The following is a 15,783-nucleotide window of genomic DNA, read 5'->3' as shown; positions in this document are numbered from 1 at the left end:
AAGTTCTTTGTGAGACATGTGCTTTGGAAATGCTTTCTCCCAGACTGTGGCTGGTCTTTGCATTCTGTTAACAATGTCTTTCTGAGATCAGAAGTTCTAAATTTTCATGATGTCCAATCTCTTAGTTTGTTCTGATATGGCTTATGCTTTGGTATCATATCTAAGGAATCTTTGCATAACACAATGCCACAAACATTCAGTTCTGGGTTGGTTTTTGTGATTGATTCTTCTTTTCATTATGGTCATATTTTCTGACATCTTCTCATGCTTGGTGATCTTGGATGTGATGCCAGCATGGTGTATCTTACCCTGATGGGCTAGGGGAGGGGTGGCAGGGGGAGATGTGGGGTTGGCCTCCCTGCCTCTCCCAGCCCCTCCCTCCTCGCAGATGCCAGGAGGAAGCATTCCAGCCACTCCTAGGTCCCTCCCTCCCCAACTCTCCAAACGTTCTCCCCTCCCTCCACTTCGCACTTGCCCATCTTGCTGGGCAGGGTGCATCCCTGTAGCGAAGATCACCTTTGGTTTCTGTCCTCTTGAGGCTTCTGTATTTTGCAGCCCACCATCCCCAGCACCACTGGCCCCAGCAACCCGATGACCATCAAAAGATTCCCCCAACGAACCCAGGCTTGACTGCTGTCCTGTTGGCAGGAGGGGTTCTCCCTTGCCTGCAGTGGGGGCGGGCAGCCTAGGAGAAGGACAGGTTCTGCTCTTGTGGGTAAGTGGAGGGCAGATGGGGCTGCTTTCTATTCTGAACTATCTCTTCTTTATTCTAAGCCTCTAAAGGCAATATTTCCACCCTGAGAGCAGCAATTTCCTTCAAAGACCTGCACGCAATCTACCTGAGTCTCAGATCCCTCTTCTTCCTCCCACAGCATCGACTTCTGTGCCCACAGCTGGCTGACCGCATAGCCACCCTTCTGTGCACTGGGGCAGACCACAGAGCTTTTCTGACATTGCCCTGATGGGGTGGGGTGCAAGCTCCCCCACTTCCCCTTAGGGAAAGAGTGGCCAGGCTCAGGGAGGAAGACTAAAACAGAGTTCAGGGAGAGAACATGCCAGGGGTCATGACACAGATCAAGGCAGGGCCCACCCATGGGCTGGCCCCCGATCAAAGCCCCCCATGAAGCCCAGGGCAGACAATGCTGGAGCTGTGTACCAGGTACAGCACCAGCATTTTGATGGAAACCCCTCTCGGGTTGGAGTCATCAGCTCCTTTCCTCATTAGCTGGATAAACGTGGGCAAAGGGCCAGGGAGTGACCTAGCAGAGGGCAGGACACTGGCATCCAGGTGCCCTTAGAGGGGACAGATGCCCAGAAGCAGCAAGGTGATGCTCCGGGGAGCCCAGGAGAGGCCGGGTGATGGGCTGGATGGGCCCCCAGTCCCTTCTTCATCCTTTGTACTGGCTTTTCAACCCTCCACCCTCACCAAGAGACAGAGGGTTTACTCCCCAGGGAAATGAAGCCAGAGAGGGTCCAGGTCTGGGACACCAGAGGCAGGATAGCAGGAGGGGTGGGACGGGGAGCAGGAGGGGAGTGAGACCAAAGGCTGAGCATTGTCTGCAGATCTTCCAAGGGGACAGGGGTCCACACCCCTGGCCAGCATCCCAAACTCCAGCAAGGCAGGGCACGCTTTCTGAAAACCAGTTATCTTCAAAGATAAGGATTCTGGATGGTGATAGGAGGAAAAATCTGCCAGTGACCAGTCTCCACCAAGTAAATGAACCCAGCCACCCACCAGCTTTAGAGCATTGATGCTTAAGTCGGAACATAACCTCCCCAGCAGGCCAAAGGGGAACCTAGAGGAGACAGAGGTGGTGCAGGGGATAAGACAGAGCCTGGAAACAAAGCCTCTTTACATGGATAGCATTACCATCCAAAGAAATGAATGTGAAAGGCATCGAAGACAAGGGGATGAGCAGGACTGGAATACAGTGACGAGAAACACAAAGCTCTAAACTGTCAGGTCCCTTTTGCTTTGGTGTTCCACCTGCTGAGAAGTCACTCTAAGAAAATTACACCAAGCTAGGAAAAGCCCCCAGGCTTCGTGGCTAATCATCGTCAGCACCAAGAATCAATTTAAGTGGCAACAATAGAAGAAAAGGGAAGCCAGTCACAGCCCAGCCACGTGATGAATTATCATGCAGCAAGCCAGCGTGATAATTAAAAGACCAAGCAGTGATAACAAAGGCAATCGTGATGCAATTACAGGAAATTGTGTACCGTCGGCCCTTCCTATCAGCAGGGTCTGCATCCACAGATTTGACCAAGAGTGGATCCAAAATATTTCTGAAATCATTCTGAAACGTTCCCAAAAGCAAAACTAGAATTTGCCAAGCTCTGGCAACTAGTTACATCGCATTAACACTGTATCAGGTATTCTAAGCAACTGATAATTTAATATCTAGAAGTGATTTTAGATGTACAGGAAGATGTGTGTAGGTTATTTGCAAGCTACACCATTTCATATAAGGAACTTGAGCATTTGTGGACTTTGGTCCACGTGGATACCAAGGGGCAACTGTATGTGCTATTTGCACACATTTAAGATGTGTGCACGCCCAGGGGTAAAGGTTGGAGGAAGTATGAGAAAAGAACCCATAGCAAGATTATTCATGAAGTTTATTAAATGAGGCTCTTGTCACATGGCTGATTATTCAGTAAGCAAACCTTTGGAAAGCTGAAATAACCTAGCAGGCTTTTTTTTTTTTTTTGACAGTTTAGTGAGGGAAGTGGGTGTCTTACAAGCTGCAACCACCCCTTGCTTCCTGCAGGACACGTCCCCAGACTATTGCAGACGAGGCTGCTCACGGCAAAGGCTCTCTGGAGCAAATTCACACTCCAGCAGATGGTTGCCCACACTGTGTTATATTTATTAACATTTAGCCCAGACGTAATTGGCAATACTAAGTGTTGGTTCTTTAAACATTCAGTTTCATTATTTGCAATGGTAATTTCAGTAAACAGTTACTATTCCAAAGCTCTGTAGTGTGAAATTAAATTTGTTGGTTAATTAATTGGAAGAATGTAGCAACTTCATTCTGCCTAGAGACTGTGGCATTGAAATTAGTGATCTGTAAAATTACTCACAGTACAGCAAAGTCAAAACAATAGGATAAATACACTTAGCAACTCTTAGAAACCAGCAAGCACTGAGTTGTTTGCAACAATGTTATTGGAGAATTAATACAGCGCCATATTGTTAGGGGATCTTCTTGTTGAAATAACAGATTCCCCACTCACTTGTTGCTTTGGGGTAACTACAGCATCCGAATTGTCAGCCTGGACAATTTTTCTTACTAACGTTGCATGTGATAGAATGCACAATTGGAGAGCCTCGCTCTCATGGCAGCGGGAAGGGAGAAGGCTTACTCAGAGGGCAGCAGCCTTCTAGCTGAAGTTGATTGCGTTACATCAATATTTCCTATTTGCTTGTTATAAATCTTCCAGTTACAAATTATAACATGAAATGCTTAGATCGAGGGCATTTTAAAGGGTTGACTTCAAAAGATAATCACCACCATATGCCTGACTTCCATGAGCAGACCCATCACATTACCAATTATAATAATGAGATGAATTTTCTTTTCACTATTGAATTGGCCAGGATTAAAAACATGGATTAATCCCAGTGTTAACACACTGGGTGAGAAAGCATCTCATACACTCTCGGAGGAGTAGAAACTGACACAATATTTAGGAAAACAATTTTGTATGAAACAAGCACCACCAGCCTTTGCACAGCACCTCCTTAGAGATTCCTTATCTGGAAATATGTCCTTCAGCTGTGACTGTGGATGTGTTTAAAAGTGTACATAAGAGAAGAGGGGCGGGTATAGCTCAGTGGAAGAGTGCATGCTTAGCATGCACAAGGTCATGGGTTCAATCCCCAGTGCCTCCATTAAAAAATAAATTAAAATAAATAAACTTAATTACCTCCCCCACCAACAAAACAAAACAAAAACAAACAAAAAAAAGTGTACACAGGAGGACTTGTCTCACAAAGCTACTTAAGATAATGAAATATTCCAGCTGATGAATTTTTCATTGACTCTGGCCAACATTATGGAATTGATTAAATGAATTTACAATGTCCATTCAACTGGGTGAATATGCAGAAGTTGGAAATAATGTAGCAGCAGACAACATAATGATATGAAAATCTGTTCATCCTATAGTGACAGGTTTTAACAACTGCCTGTGTGTTCTGCAGTGCAGCCCCCTTTCCTGAGAGCCAGACATGTGGGTACTGAACACGACTCAGAGCTTTACAGGGGCTCCTTCAGGATGGGGCTTTTTGTCTGCCCATATTTCTTCATTGAGTATGGGTTGGTGTTGGAATTAGAAAAAAAAAGAAAAAAAGCATGAAGTTGTTTAAGACACAGTAAGAATCAGCTCCCTCAAGGGGTGTGGAAATGGCTCTGGTAGGGAGCACATCTCACCTCGCCAGGCCAGGTGCCGGCGATCCAACCAACACACAGAGGAGTCAGCAGTGAGCGAGCGAGGCCAGCCTTCCAGGAAGGATATACCTGGTTTTCACTGAATGCCCTGTCATTATGTCACGCTTGGAAGACAAGAGGAAACAGAGCTAGAAGAAAGAGGGTGGGGTCAGTTGACCCAGGACCTCTCATCAGCCGCTATTGCCCCCAGGGGGACGGAAATGTCCCAGTTTATCATAACCCTTGTAAGGCTTTTCTCCAAACATCAGTCCGTATAACCTGCAAAAACACTGCATCACTATGCTGTTCACTTGAAACTAACACAATATTGTAAGTCAATTCTACTGCAATTTGAAAGAAAGGAAGAAAGGACGAACGATCCTCTGTGGGATCAGCAAACACGTCTCTTCTTCTGGTCTGGGCACTTGTTCTGTGTTCTTTTATGTGATGGTCGATCATGTAGAAGACATAGCCACAGGGAAGGCAGAGGAGAGGCTGAGAAAAACATCACCCCTTTGATTACACTTAGGAAACATGGCACGACACAAAGGGCCAAGGGGGAGCACTGGGTGACCAGGAGGCAGAGGACAGGAGTGAGGGGAAAGCCAAGGCCAAAGCCTTTATTAGAGTTTCCGTCGGAAGGACAAACCAGGCAGGGTGAACAGCTTAGAACTGGCTAGGCTGAACAATTCTGGTGGCTGTAAGCTTGAGATGTGGTTCCTAGTGGCCTGGTACCTGGCCCCTGGGATGATGAAGGCAGAGGAATGTCGCCTCCTGGGATGCATAGACCAGACAGAGGCGGCCTGGCTCTGGATTGGTTAGTTCACGTATCACAGGTCTGCTCCTGGATGGACCCTTTGCTGTCTCTAAGGACTGACTAACCCAGAGAGCCAGTCTCTCCAGCCAGAAAGGTTTTGTGAGATGCCAAACCATCATAGTATACAGGAAAAGAAATAATGTGAACAGTACAGCATTAGAAATAATCTCAGATACAATAGAAGTTCCTAAAGACGTTTTTTCTATATGTGCAAGGAGGCTCGTGAGACCAGAGCAAGGAAACCCTGACACGCCCTCGGTGTTGACCTCGCGTCTCCTTAGGTGGAACCTACACACGGCAGTAGCTTTACAGCTGCAGGGACTGCCTTTGGCTATTGAAACAAAATGAAATTCAGGCTTTAATTAACATAGGTGAAACACTTGAGGACTGTTTAGGGAATACTGCCTGTTCAAGGGGACGTTGGCACAAGTTGTCACTGTGGATGGGATGGGGTGGAAGACCATTTATTTCTGCACTCAGGAGGTAGGGGTATAGCTCAGTGGTACAGCTCATGCTTAGCATGCACTTAGGTCCTGGGTTTGATCCCCAGTACCTCTGTTAAAAAAATTAATAATAAAATATTTCTGCACTCCATCATTTGTCAATGAAAAATTGTGGGAAGGCTCCCATTGAACATGAACTGGATGCCAGACTCATACCAGAGAGAACTGTACTGGGGCTGCTGTAGACCCCACCCCCAAGGGGCAGCTGGAGGGGTGAACCTCTGGGTGCAACAGATGCAGACAAAGGCAGGGCTTCCTCTGCGGGAGCGCAGCAGGTTGCCCAGCCTGGACCACACACTGATGCGGGAGCCCATGCCTCCTCTGGCCCAAGCCCAGGCAATAGCTTTCCTCTCCTCTTCCTCCTTCCCCTCATCCTCCTTCCTCCCCCAGAGGGATCAAAACCATCCCAGGCTGAGGCAAGGAGGCAGATGTACAAAGAGAGAGGGCAGAACCCAAGTCAGGAAGGTCAAGGAGACTCCACTCTGACCAGAGGTCAGGTGTGCCTGGGGATCACGCATTTTCATCACCAATTTGAGACACTGTGGGTGTCCAGCACCGTCCCCAAGAGGCACCGGCCCCGCCGGGCAGCACAGGGAAGGAAAACCCGGGTTGTACCCTGCTGGAACTGAGCAGATCCTATGAACGCCCCTGACCTCAGGACAGACGTGGGTTTACCTTGGCATCTGAAGCACAGCAGCATGCGAGCCACTGAATAAACATGCAGAAGCAGGTCGAAGGGTTTTAGCTTAGTCTTTATTTTTTGACTCGAAGAAAATTAAAATGGGCTTCTAGACTGAAACTATTCCACAAAGTGCCTCAATTTAAACTGCATGCTGACGGCACTGAGGGTTTATGGAGGATGAGAGCTGGAAAGAGCCCAGTGGGAGAGCTTAAGGCAGAGGCGCTGCATCTCCCCTTCCTGGCGCCTATTACGTGCCTGACCACGTGGGCTCCATCCCCGAGGTCTGCTGGTACACAGTCTGGGGTTGACACTGGTCCCCACATTCCTGTCCCTTGGCTCCAGGCCAAGCAGGAGCTCAGCAGGTCAGTCGCCAGGTACCAGGGGCTCCTGCCTGCCACCCTCATCTGGGTTACAGCCGGAAGAACGTGTCCTCATAGCCCCAGACCCTAGGGTCCCTCACAACCATTCAGGGGTGCACCATAGACTGGACCACCCAGAAACCAGGCTGTAGGCAGCTGGGAGCGCGGCTCAGAGCAGGGACCTGCCCAGGCAGCCTGGGTGCTTCTGGGGTCCTCACTGGTCTCTCCTTGCAGGTGCAAGGCCTGGGGGGTGGGGGTGCTCCCGTGGGATCCTGGGAAAGGTCAGTGAGATCTGCTGGCGGCCAGGGCGAGTTCTGACACTATTAGAGGGTCTTAAAGTAGGGAACCAGAAGGCTTGTCTCCACTGCTCACACCCCTTCTCTGAACTTGGTCCAGGCAAAAGCTCACCCACACCAGAGCACAGTAGAGCAGGGAGTACAGGCCAGCCCAGTGCTCCAGCAGGAGGCATCACTGGGAGAGATGAAGGGGGACATAGGGAGCCTTACTTAGGACAGAAACAAGTCTAAGAAAATGCAAACCAGATCAAAAAGCAATGGTGGAATACATTGGCTTTATCATCTCTTCTTCCCTCCTCCCTTCACCCCCGACCTTCTCTCTTTCCCTTCTTCCCCCTCTCTTTCTCCCTGCTCCTCACCCTGACCCCCACCCTCAGGATGCTCTCTTCAGCTGCTGACACAGATGGCTCCCGGCAGTCTCTGCCTTCCCTGGTCCTCAGCTCCGGCCACCTCTGAAAGAGAGAGGACCACTTTCCCCCAATATCTTCAGCATTCTCCTGGGATTGGCTCTGATGGGCCTGGTTTGGGTCCTGTTTCTTCCCTGAGCCAATCACCGTGGCCGAGGAATGCAGCACCCTCACTGGCCATGCCCAAGCTGTGTGCCAGCCTGGGCCTGAGATGGGCACATGGACCACCTACTGGGAAGGAGGGGATGGTGCGCCAAGGAGATGATGGACAGGCGAAAATAAGAGTGACCAAGAGAGTGACTTAAGCCACCCAGGCCACAGGGTCTTCTGTCTCCCTCAGGAATCCAAAATGAAGAAGCAGCAGATTCAAAGGAGATGGAGAGAGAGAGAGTTCACAAGTGCACATCAGCCTTTATGATTCGATGACACAGAAGAATTAACCATGGCCTTACCCCGGGCTCAAATCTGGCCAGCGGCACAAGGACTCCCATTCATTAGGATGGGTAACAGGTGGACCAGATGGACCAGGGTGCAGATTGAGAGGGCTCTTCCCCAACCAGATTAATCCTCCAAGCCCTGAGGCTTCCAGGGGCAGTGAGTGAGGCATTGGACCCCCTCCTGTCATCCCAGACAGCCCTCCCCACCTCTGCTACACGCCAAACAATCCCCTACGCCAGGGACCTACCTGTAAGAGACTCTCTTCAGCTTCAAGGAGACACATGCGCTCAAAGTGAAGGGATGGAAAAGATATTCCACACAAACAAAAACCAAAAGACAGCAGGGGTAGCTCTACTTATATCAGACCAAACAAGCATTTAGCCAAAAATGGTAACAGCAGACAAAGAAAGTCATTGTGTAGCAATAAAAGGATCAATTTCCCAAGGGGATGTAACACTTGTAAATTTCGCTGCACCCAAAAAAAGAGCACCTACATAAGTTAAGCTGATTTAAGGAATCTAAAGGGAGAAGTAGGCAACGATACAACAATGGTAGAGGACTGTCATGCCCTACTTCCAAAAGTGGATCATCCAGACAGAAAGCCTGGCAGACATTCCCTGCAACAGCAGCAGAATACACATTTGTCTCAAGTACAAAAACGGAACGTTATCCAGAACAGATCATACATTAGGTCGCAAAACAAGTCTTAACAAATGTAAGAAGACTGAAATGATTCCAAGCGTCTTTTCCAACCACACTGGTATGAAACTAGAAATAAATAAAAGGAGGAAAGCTGGAAAATTGACAAATATGTGGAAATTGAACAACATAGTCCTGAACAACCAATGGGCCAAAGATGTGTGTATGTGTGAATACACACATATTATAGGTTTGTAATATATATATATATATATGAAAAGGTATTTATTTTAAGGAATTGGCTCAGGCTATTGTGGGGCTGGCAAGTCCAAAATCATCAGGGTAGGCAACAGGCTGGGAGACCCAGGGGAGAGCCAATGTTGCAGCTCAAGTCTGGAGGCAGAATTCCCTCTTCCTCGTGGGACCTCAGTCTTTTCTCTTAAGGCCTTCAACTGATTAGATGAAACCCACCTACATTTAGAGGGTCATCTACATTACTCAACAGTCTACTGATTGAAATATTCATCTCATCTGAAAAATATTTTCACAGCATCATCTAGGCTAGTGTTTGACCACAAATCTGGGCAACATTGGCTTAGCCAAGTTGACACATAAAATTACTCATCATGCCATCCTTTAGGAAAAAAAGAATAGGGTCTGAGTTGATGCGAGTGTGGTGAGCAAAGCAGGAGCTGGAAGCAGCAGGTACAGAGCAAGGGCTGGGAGGCTCCCCGCCTGGGTGATTGACAGGACACAAGTGCCCAAGGCTGACTCAGCCGCTGGGACCACAGGGTGATAACTAGCTGCCACTCAAAAATTTTTCCCCTGACGGAAGAGCTATTTGTTTTCTCAGACTAATTAGAAGCACTGCCATCAGGAAGAATCCTGTGCCAGCGTCTGAAAATAGAATCACTTTTCCAAGGCGGTTCCTTGCGGAAAGCTCCCCCGTGGCCATGGGAGCAGCTGGACCTGCGTGGAGGGCCAGGCTCCATCACGGAGCGGGGGCACAGCCGGGGGATCCTGCTCAGTGTGGCCAGGAGCAGGGCGTGTGGATGACAGACTCATCTCCAGCCATCCGTGCTCTGGGCTCTTTTCATCTGCAGAGACTCGGGGTTTAACGGGCCACAGCAAATGAACTGGCAGCTCGGGTGGCCCCGCCAGACCACTTGACCCTGGAGGTGAATGAGAAGAGGCACGGGGGAGTACCAACCCTGGCCTCTCCCACGCTGGGAAACCACAGAGAAAGCAGGCTGAGGCCCCAATTTCCAAGTGAGAGCTTGATCAGATGCTCAAAATTTGAAAGTCATGGTTTATAAGTCCATTTGATGGATTGGCTCTATTTCTAAAACATCTGTGAAGTCACCCTGCTCTGTCCTATCCTCATTTTTATGTAATGAACATGTGCTTTCCTCGGGGCTCGAGAAAACACGGGCTATTCATTCATTCAACCATCCATTCATTTACCCAGCTTTATTGGGATGTAATTGATGTATAATATTGTGTAAGTTTAAGAGGTACAACCTGATGATTTGATATATGTATATATTGTGCCACGATCACCATGGTAAGGTGAGTTAACATCTCCATCACCTCACATAGGTAAAACACTTCTTTTTGTGGTGAGAACTTTTAAGATCTACCCTCGGCAACTTTCAAGTATACAATTCCCAGGATTGTTAACTATATTCACCACTCTGTATATTAGCTCTTCAAAACTTGTTCTTTTTTTTTTTTTTTGCAAGGGGAGGTAATTAGGTCTATTTATTTATTTAGTTTTTTGATGGAGGTACTGGGGATTGAACCCAGGACTCTGTGCATGCTAAGCATGAGCTCCACCACATGAGCTATACCCTCCCCCTCAAAATTTGTTCATATTATAAGTCTGATACCCTTTTACCAACATCTCCCCATTTGCACCACCTCCAAGCCCCACGTGTCCACCAATCCACTCTCTGTTTCTACAAATTCAATGTCTTTTGATTCAGCATATGAATGTGATCATACAGTATTTATCTTTCTCTGTCTGACTGCTTTCACCATTCAGACCTCCCATGTCTCGACTAAGCCAGTGCCACGTAGTATAGACTTTATAAAGCAGCTCAATTTCAGGCACAAATTCTGCACCTGCCTCCTTGAGACCAGCGTAACGATGGCTTGAATGCTACGCATGTCTGTACCCCTCGCATCTCGCACAAGCCCAGGATGAAGGTTGTCATGGATCTATGCACCTCCTGATGTGTCCTCTGCCCCTCGCATCTGAGTAGTTGAAATGACTCACTGCAACAGGAAGGGGTCAGAGGCAGTGAGGACAAATAGAAGGTGCCCTAATCACTTCTAATCTCATCCTCTCAGATGGGACATAGCTCTAATTCCAGTCATGGTTTGAAAAGCCAAGCTCTATTCTTGGTTAAACACTCTCCCTAAAACCCCCGCTGACTTCTAGATGTGACTTACGGTCTAGGATATTGTGATATGAATCTGTGTGTGTGCACCAGTGTGTGTGTGTACACGTATGTGTGCACATGTACACCCAGGTGTGTGCTAATGATGTGCTGTGTTGCCTTGCCCCCCCATCCCTTGTCTACCCACCACCCCACTGCCCCAGGAAGGGGAGGCCACAGACAGGCAGATGCGCGAGACACAGGATTTGTGTACTGGCTTCTGGGCTTCCAGACAACAGCGCCTTGCAGGCACCATAGTTATGGGGCACACTTGCCCTTCCTACACACCCTTTCCAGGGCAGGTGTGGGCACCCGGACACACCTGCCCCTGAACAAACCTCTCTAGAATGGGAGGAGAGAGGTGGTCCAGGGAAAAGCAAAGAGTTGGATGCTCCTGGCAGCCCGTGTGAGGGTCTCAGCCACATGCCTCCTAGTCTGGCTTTGCGAGCTCCGGGAATCTGAGAGAAAAGTGGGCTTTGGAAAACAGACTGCCGGAAGATTCACCCCCACAGAGACATGCAGACCCCAAGACAGAACAGGGAACAGGAGCACAAATGTGGCCATAAGGGTACATCTACCCAGACAGAGCGTCACACAGGCTGTCTGTGGACTCCGAGTCACATGGGAGAAGTGGCCTCTCCTGCAATATCCACAAGTGCAGGGATGCTAACTGAGGGCAGCAGAGCTCCGGTCCGTCTGAATGTGGTGATGACAAGGTACCAGAGCAAGAGCCACGCCAACCCTGAACTGGGGTCAAGCATTAACCAGAATAAAACTATTGCAGTATTTTTTGCCAATCATATGTGTGGCAAAAACCACTGACAGGACGTGGATTAACTTCCCACCACAAAGAACCAATATAGCTATGAACCACCTGCTATCAGCACTGAACCATGAGCCCTGACGTCACTCCAAATTTCCATCAAGATGCAATGCCCAGCTGTGGGCCTTGGGGAAGGAGGACCCAGGTAGCAGCCTTGCTGGGGCGAGGAGACGGGAGAGAGGGAGGCTGAGGCAGTTGGCAGTTGCGACAGTGTCAGGAAGAAAGGCAGCATGCAGAGAAAGAACCCCAATGCCTTCCCCCCTAGGGAGCCTCCTGAAGTTTTGCGGGGTCCTATGCTAATGAGCACTCGGCAAATCCTGACCAAAACTCCACAAGGCCGAAAAAAGAATGGCCAGTTGGTTTAAACAGAACAATCCCCAGACCTCACATGGGGCAAGGAGTGTTTACACCATGACCTATGGGAACACAGAGTCCTTGGAGATCACATGGGGCTCTCAGACCCTTTCACCCCACCACGGTACCCGGAGTGAGGGATGCTCTAAGCTAGGGGCCAGCAAACTCGGACCTAGGAGGCAAATCTGGTCCATTGCCTGTTTCTGTTTCCCTGTGAGTTCAGAACGGTTTGTAAATTTTAAAAATAGCTGGAAAGAAGTCAAAAATAAAATCGTATTTCACGACAAATTAAAAATTGTATTAAATTCAAAATTTCAGTGTCCATAAATAAAGCTTTATTGGAACACAGCCATGCTCAGTGGTTTGCATATTGTCCAGGGCTGTTTTGTGCTATAATAGCAGAGCTGAAAAGTTGTGACAGAGGCCTTATGGCTCACGAAGACTGAAATGCTTACTATCTCGCTTGTTAGAGAAATGTTTTCTCATTAGAGAAAATCTCTGTTCTATACTCTTCTTAGCAAAGCTCACAACAGGATGTTAAAGGAAACATGAACATAATGAGGAGAAAGGGGAAGATTTTAAAAGAACCAGATGGAACTTCTAGAGATGAAAAATACAGTAACTGAAGTAAATTGATTGGGTGGGCTTCCATTAGATTGGGTAATTCCTGTATTGATTGATTTGCATATGTTGAACCATCCTTGTGTTCCTGGAATGAACCCGACTTGATTATGGTGAGATTGGTTAATTTCTATAAATGTCACATGAGTATTTGAGCAAAAGAAATATTTCATAGGAGACTGTACAATCTTTTGTTTTGTTTTATACAAATTAAATCTGAATTACACAATCTGAGTGTGATTTAACCCATTATATCTACTCATACTGATTGCATCATTTATATGACGATTTTTTTTGGTCCACATGACCTATCGTAGACTGAGAATGACATTAAATTCTGGTTGTTCTATCCTTCTGATTTTAATTTGCCTATGTCATTATGTTCAAAGTGAGATTCTATGACAGTACATAGTTGGACTCCATTTTTAATCATTTTGACAATTTCTGTCTTTTAATTGGTGTGTGTAGACCACTTACGTTTAATGTAATTAATTTAGGTAGGTCTATCATTCTATTATTTATTTTCTGCCTGTTCTGACTTTTGTCCCTCTGTTTCCCCTCTCCTGCCTACTTGTGGGTTTTTAAACATCATGTATATTCCATTTTAATTTATCTATTGTGACTTTTCACTGTATCTGTTTGTATATTTTCAGTGATTGCTCTATTTGAAATCAATTTTTATCTTCTCAATTACAAAGTATAAACTTACCACAATATAATTCCTTTTACCCCCACCTCTTATAATTATATCTACATAAACTGAAAACACCATTAGACAGACAGTGATTTTTTTTTTGCCTTTAACATTCAACTGTACTTTTTAAAACTCCAGAAGACAAAAATAATCTATTACATTTACCTAGATATTTAACATTTCTGTTATGCTCCTTCATTACCTATATACTGAGTCTTCCTGGCATCATCTCCTGTCTGTCGGAGAATTTTTTCTAACAATTCCTTTGAAGTAGATCTATTGGCAATGAGTTCTCTAAATTTTTCTTCTTCTGTGAAAGCTTTTATTTCATTCTCATCCCTAAAGAATTTTTTGGATGGATACAGAATTTTGGGTTGGCAATTCCTTTCTTTTAGTACTTTAAGAGTGTGACCCATTCTTCTGGCCTTAATGATTTCTGATGAGACATCTACTGTCATTTGTAGGTGATACATTGTTTTCCTCTAGCTGCTTTCAAGATCCCTTCTTTATATTTAATTTTCAGTAGTTTGATTATAATGTGTCTGGGTGTGTATTTGGGGGGATCATCTTATTGGGGGTTTGCTCAGCTTCCTGAATCTGTAAGTTTATGTCTTTTGCCAAGTGACAGGCGTCATCAACCATTAAGTCATCAAAGTATCAAGAAGCCGGAAAAGTCAAGGAAATGGATTCTCCCTCAGCCTCCAGAATGCATGCAGCCCTGCCAACACCTTGATTTTAGCCCACTGAAGCTGATTTGGACTTCAGATCCTCCTGAACTATAAGATGATAAAATTAAATTGTTTTAAGCCACGAGGTTTGTGGTAGTTTGTTACAGCAGCAATAGGAATCTAGTATGTCAGAGAATTCCTGCACCTCCATCATCTCAGCATTGGTTTCTGTTGACCAGCTTGCCCATATGGTTGAGACTGTCCTGGTTCTATGTATGCGAGTCATATTGGATTGTACACTATAATTTTAAATATTAGGTTTTATGACTCTAGACCTTAGGTAATTTCTATGGAGACTGTTCATATATCACATCATGTAATCCACAGATAGAGACAGTTTTATTTCTTCCTTTCCAATTTGGGTGCCTTTCATTTCTTCTTCTTGCCTAATCACTCTGGCTAGGATTTCTAGGACTGTGTTGAATAAAAGTGGGCAATCTTGTCTTGTTGTGATCTTAAAGGAAATGATTTTGGCCTTTCACCTTTGAGTATGATGTTAACTGTTTATGACTTTTATTATGTTGAAGTACCTTCCCTCTAAACCCACCTTGCTGGGAGTTTTTATCATAAATGGAAGTTGAATTTTGTCAAAGGCTTTTTCTGTATCTATTGAGATGATGATATGATTTTGATCCTTCATTTGGTTAATGTGATGTATCACATTGATTGATTTGTAGATGTTGAACCATCCTTGCATCCCTGGAATAAATCCCATTTGATCATGGTGTATGATTGTTTTAATGTATTATAAAGGTGTCCTTTTAAAATATATGATAGTTATGAACATGTTTAACTTGCCAATATCTGTATGTGATAGAGATAAATGCATATGTTTTTTTTTTTAATTTGGACATAAGCAGGTTCAGAGATCTCTGTCTTTGAGGATCCCAAATGGGCCATTCCTCTATGCCCATTTCCACATCTCTAAAATGGAAAAAAATGATATCTAACTCAGGGTTACTGTGAGGATGAAATGAGTTAATTCAGGCAGAGCACCTAGAACAGGTCAGGCACATGTCAGGTGCTCAGTAAACATCACCTTATGTATCGCAATACATGTAAAGAAAATCAAAGTCAACCTATTTACATTTTTGAGTATGTCATTGCATGAAACTAGAGTGGCTATGTAACCTGTTCCTGAAGATGCTCTTCTTGAATACAATGGAGATCAAATGGAGAAGATCCTGAAAGGTGATCTTCCATGAGGCATCACTCAAGCAAATAGCTTGTGATGAAAATCCTCTTACCCTGAGGTTGGAGGAGAAGAAAACTCAGAAAGGAACTGCAGATTTAAAAAGACAGAAAACCTAGAAAGAACAAAAATAGATGATAAAGGAATATAGTGGTTTAAAAAGACAGGACAACAGCTCTTCTGTCCATTAATTAGAGAATCCCAGGGCATTTTCAGGAAACCAAACTAGAGTGAGAAATAACTGGAAGAAAGACAACAGCTGTTTTTAAAAGGAGATTGTTGATGTCATCTTGTAATAATTCAGCACAGCAAGCACTTATTTCAGAGTGCTACTCTTTAGAGTTTTAATTTTC

The sequence above is a fragment of the Vicugna pacos genome, chromosome 7 (assembly GCF_048564905.1).
Source record: "Vicugna pacos chromosome 7, VicPac4, whole genome shotgun sequence".
Lineage (NCBI taxonomy): Eukaryota > Metazoa > Chordata > Mammalia > Artiodactyla > Camelidae > Vicugna > Vicugna pacos.
The sequence above is the reverse complement of the archived record's forward strand: the minus strand, read 5'-3'. Positions refer to the sequence as shown.